The sequence below is a fragment of the Lytechinus variegatus genome, chromosome 9 (assembly GCF_018143015.1).
Source record: "Lytechinus variegatus isolate NC3 chromosome 9, Lvar_3.0, whole genome shotgun sequence".
Taxonomy (NCBI): Eukaryota; Metazoa; Echinodermata; class Echinoidea; order Temnopleuroida; family Toxopneustidae; genus Lytechinus; species Lytechinus variegatus.
This window is the reverse complement of record NC_054748.1, coordinates 36558101-36564100: the sequence shown is the minus strand read 5'-3', so window position 1 is coordinate 36564100 and position 6000 is coordinate 36558101.

Genomic DNA, 6000 nt, shown 5'->3' with positions numbered 1-6000 from the left:
TTTCAAGGCACTTTATTATTTTACAACTTGTGATTTGCTGGTAAGCCTGCTATTATATAAAGAAGAACGTGAAGAAAAGAATATTAACCTTTATAGTAATGAAGCCTTTTGGTGAATGCATAAAAACTATACTGAGTTATGACTTCATATTCTCTCTCCCCCCTCCCCTTTCTTTCTTTCTTTCAATTCTTTCTTTCTTTTTTTTTCTTTCTTTCTTTTTTTTCTTTCTTTGAGAGGGGGGATCGAGGAGGGGGGGGGGGGGTGGCACACTTGTGTTAGAACAGCGTATTTACATTAAAAAATGTTTGATTATGACTCTCGAAGGGGGGGGCCGGATGCGCCCCCTGAATCCGCAAGAGTTAGTGGTGTAAGATGCTGTAAGATTTAACTTCAAATTCGTAAAAATTTTAAAAAAAATCTTAATCCAGTATTTTACAATCAAATTAAAAAAGAGTGGAGAAAAGATCACTTCTTTTAAAACAACCCCATCAGATGAAATTCCTCATCTATTGTGATGGGGGACCAAGCTAAATCTCAAACTTTTCAATCCGGTTTTAGATCCCACGGGGGGCCACTTCCATTCACGAGTGGATACCATGCGCGACCATGGGGTCTGGAAAAGCACCCTAAACACGTAATTTCCATATTCTGAAAATGCACCCCTTAATAAGTATTGGCGTGTGAAACCCTACCCTTAACAAGTATTGGAAACAAAACGATACTCTTGGCAAATATTCCCTGAAATGGCCCCTAAACAAGCCTGGAATGTTTTATTGTTACGGGTCCTTCGGTCGTCGGCTTTACCTTATTTGGTTTAGTACGACCCCACCTTCTACACCTCGCGCAAATCGGACTCTAAACACGAAGTGTTGGGGCAAAAAGGACATCCTTTATAAAACATTTTAATTTTGTTTTATCATCCCGACAATTTCGACCCTAAACACGTAATTTTCCTAGTGAAATAGATACCCTTTTTTCATTATTTTTGTGTTTTTGACACCCTTATCACGTTACGTACGTAACGTGCCCTATCGTGAAAAAGACATCCTTTTTACGTGTTTTTTTGGTCGCGCATGGTATCCACTCGTCAACGTAAGTGCCCCCCCCCGGGTTTTAGATGCTGCTCTCACAAACCGTACAGAACAACATGGCTGAGTAACATTCATCGAGTTCAGGCAGGGATGGATATAGCACTTTACCATGAAGGGGGTTCGACCGAGAAATGACCACCCCCCAAAAAAAAGGGGGGTGGGGCTTTACTGCAAAATGAAGGTATTTCTGTTACAGAGAAAAAAAAAGGTTCACTTTGAAATGAACATAATTTAATAGGGTGGCTCCAAAATGTAGGTACTTTTTTTTAACTTGCCATGCAGTCCAATGGGAGGGAGGGCAGTGTTAAACCCCCTAAAACCCCACCTCCCCCCCCATAGATCTGCCACTGTCAGGGGCACCCGGCTTTCCGACTCAAACCCAAAACCCCACAGAGAAAGAGGATCATGTCATGATGGACAAAAATAACATGTATGAGCCTATCCATATTTCTTTGGTCCCAACCACTGATCTCTAAATTTTTTTATAGAGATCAGTGGTCCCAACCTGTGATTTTGACAGAGCGCCATCTATTGATAAAAACTTTACATTGAAGAAACTCAATCAAAAAAAAAAAACTCCACAGTGCACCGGTCCACGTTAAGTAGCGCTGATTAAAGTTCGACTCAGCCCCAAAATAAAAATGTTGATTAGAATCAATAAAGAAAAACAAAACGAGTATAACACTGAAAATTTCATCAAAATCGGATATTAAAAGCGAATCGATCCCAACAAAAATTTGATTTGAATGAAAGGAGCAAAATCCATCACTAAAGTTTTACATTATTGTCGATTGATTTTTGTAAAAATTGAAATATTGTTTAATCAACAATAAAAAAAAGTATGATTGACATGCATCGACTCTCCCATTTGCATACTCTTTTTTTAAAATAAATGAAGCTTTAAAATGTCATCATAGCTTTCTTATTTTACATCCGATTTTGATGATTTATGCTTGTTGGATTTTTCTCTATTGATTCAAATCAACATTTTTTGTGGGGTATAGACTTGGCCTTTAAATGAGAGTTTTTTCTTAATCAAAATTTCGCTTAAAATTTGTTCACAAAACATTTAAATGCCCTGAACTCCCTCAGCTATCTTCGAGTGAGAGAGTAGATTCAGTGCTGCTCACCCACTCTTTATTTTTATTTATTTTTCTAATAATTGTTTGAATTAAACAATACTTTCATTTTTCACATGCAGCTCGATCAGTTGGCCATCGAAGTACTTGACTGAACTACAATTTAAAACAAGGGTAATTCCACGGTGCGGTTCGAACTAAAACATTCACATGACAATGCGAGAACATAGAATAATACAGAATTTCATATATTCCAAAGAAATATGGACGATGTTATCAGTCCCTTAATTTGCATATCAACCATGGATGTGAGTAAATAACATGTCGTGTAAGTAGTTTGAAATAACATAATTTCTGTGCGATTTTGATGAAACCTAATAGTGATAAGTTATGCTTGTTTGAATTTTTTTCTCAAATCATCATTTTGTTATATGGACTTGTCCTTTAAAGACTGTAAAAAGCTATATGTTAGCGATGTATAGCAAAGTATAGGCCTATTATTTGATTCTTTTGTTTTACTTGGCTCTCCCCATTAAAACAATGTGATTCAAAGTAAATCATTCTATTATAGTTCCAGTATATTTCTTTATTTTAGAGGTCATAGGGTTAGATCAAGTTAGGTTTTATGTTTGATTTAACAAGCAGATTTTCCATCAGAGCAGCAGCAATCATTGTTGCCGGAGAAAAATGGACCCTAATTAATCATCATTTATGGAAATTTACTAGTTTACGTATGAGCCAAAGATAGACGGGTCGCTAAAATGGTATACCATACGAAAGATAACTCACTCCGACCGCCGACTGTAGTTCTGTGGTGCGCTAGATTAGTCTGCTGCATGAGGTCAGCTGTGCAAAGCTTTCAGAGTTCGAGACTTGAATATGCAGGCTACTCAATGCCTCAATGCAGGCTACCCACTGCCTCAGATACATTCAGATACATTCTTAAAGGGGAAGTTCACCCTGGCAAAAAGTTTATTGTAAAAATAGCAGAAAAAATAATAAAAAATATTGACGAAGGTTTGAGAAAAATTCATCAAATAATTAAAAAGTTATTAGAATTTCAATTATTTGATTTGTGACGTCATATGCGAGCAGCATTCCTACAAGGCGAATGGTAAAAATCAATGAAATGTCATTTTCTCAGAAAATTGAAAATGGTGTTTACTGTACCTTTTGTATATCAATAGACAAATCATTTCACACCCGATCATGAATAGAAAACAAAATTAAGTCATCAGCAACCATATAAAATTTGAAATTCATGCATTTTATATTACATAACACATGGGGCAGCTGCTCGTTTATGACGTCACAAATCCAAAACTTTGAACTCTAATAACTTTCTTATTCTTTAACGGATTTTCCTCAAACCTTCACCAATATTTTTTACTATTTTTTCTGCTATTTTTACAACAAAGTTTTCTTCAGGGTGAACTTCCCCTTTAAAATTCATCACATTCGTGTAGAGAAATTACTTCTGCTCAACACCCAACCTGCGGATAGCCGCTGATCCTCGAATACCGGGGGAAGAACAACTAAGAAGAATGCAGAAAACCCTTCGCGCGTTCAAAGTTATACATATAGAGTTTTAGATAACTATATGATTTTATCTGTGATCTTGAGCGAAGATCAATTTAACCTGACTGTGCCTGCAGACTATGAAGTGCTTATATTAATTTAGCACTTAAAGTGCTTGTATATAGTGACTGCACTTCGAGTGCTGATTTTCAGCACTGGTATGACGTAGCTCAGTCACTATACAAGCACTGGAAGTGCTAAATTTGCTCTTCATATTTTCCCGCATATTTTACAGTGTACGATATGGGATCTACATGCAGTGTATGATTGTCCCCATGCATATATCCAATCTAACAATAGTGGATCCTATTTGATTGACAAAAATCTTAATATGAGGGAGGAAATTTTTAGTATTCTGTGCTTGTTGTAAAAATAAAAAATCATCATGAATCTCTTGCATATGGAATAACTTCTAAAGGCATCTCCAACTGACTGCAGTAGGCTTAATACTCACTTCAGGCTCAGTGAGTGAATGGGGGGGGGGGGCAAATGTAGGCCTATATGATCCCGAACAAGATGCGTATGTACCTAGATAAGGCCGTAAGCATAGAGCTATAGCTCTATGCTGTGAGCATGCAGGAAGCGCGACTACAGTTTAAATATACATACATGCCTGATCAAAAAGGGACATGTTAATGATTGTTTGCAGTTAGCGATGAAGACGATACATATCTTAACAATAAAACAATGCGAGCGCGAAGCGCGAGACGAAAATTGTTGACATTCCAACTTGAAAATTGATACTCTAAACACTCAGTTTGTAATAATGAATGGGATAGGTATAATACACAATTAAAGCGAGCGCGAAGCGCAAGCAGAAAAAGTGAGATTCAGCCCTATAAACGGGATAATCATGTAAAGGATGGGTAATTGGGTATTTTCCTATATTGATATATTTCGAGCACGAAGCGTGAGCAGAAATGTTTTGATTTTTTTGAGCTGAAACTGGATAATTAAGCACATTTTAAATAGATTTAGACCTAGAATCTGGGCATTCTTAATATTATACTTTTTAAATCATAAAAATAAATAATGAGAGCGCGAAACGCGAGCTAAAAATTGTTTATATTTGAAAAGGGGCCAATTTAAGCACTATTTCAAGCACTTTATAGGAATATTGTGTATATAGTGGATGTAAAGGTTCGCAAAAGTGCGAAAGCGAAGCCTTAGATGATATTTTACATCATAGTTTGACCTTGGACTGAGGAATATTTTATTTAAAAAATTCTCATCATATGAAAATAATGACTATCTTTACCGCGAGATGAAACTTGTCGATATTCTATTCTGAGGCCAATTTATTTGTCAGGATTTCATGAAAATCTTATATTTTTAAATCTAATTAATAAGTCGAATGAGAGTCTGAAATTTGTTGATATCAAGGCCTAAAAACTTGACATCTAAAAGCACTTTTGTAATTATGAATAGAAATGGGATAACAATTAATGCAAGCGCAAATAGCGAGCCGAAATAAACTCTCATGAAAATGAAATTTCAAGTAGTTTGTAAAAAATTAGAAGATAACATGTACTTGTTAAATCATTAAGACCACAAAACGGACATTTAACAGAGTAATCAGTTTGTAAATCAAACAAAATATGACAGCTCGATGACAGAGCTGAAATATGCTTTGTATATTGACTTGAAAATGATATTTTAAGCTCCACATCAGCCTTGAATAAGATATGTATTTCATCGAAGACACAATGCGAGCGCGAAGCGCGAGAGAAAATTTTATAGTGCCATTTTTTTTTCTGTATCATTCTAATTTTTTTCTCCACATCCTACTTCGTTCACTAGTTTTCTTCCCTTATTTTTCTCTTCTCTTCACCATTTCTCTTTCCCCTTCTTTTTCTTTCTTTTCCTCCCCCAATAGGGGCCGGCTCCCCTGGATCCGCTAATGGCTCCACGGAAAGGCTAGCACATAATGCAAATTTATAATTGCTCTTTCAATTCAGGAGGAAGAAGAAGAAGAAGAAGAAGAAAAAGAAGAAGAAGGAGGAGGAGGAGGAGGAAGAGGAGGAGGAGTAACACAGGCCAGTTTGATTTCTGAGAGCTTTTCGAGGAGGAAACGTAAAAAAAATAGTAAATATTTTTATTAATCAAACCAAGGATTCTCACATCTGTAGGCTATGCAAAAACAAAAACAAAACCAAACACCCAAAATAAAGCCCCTAACCCATTATATACGCCCATAGACAAATAAATAGGTCTACGCCCCAAAATCCTCGTTGTACTGTACCGGTACCGGT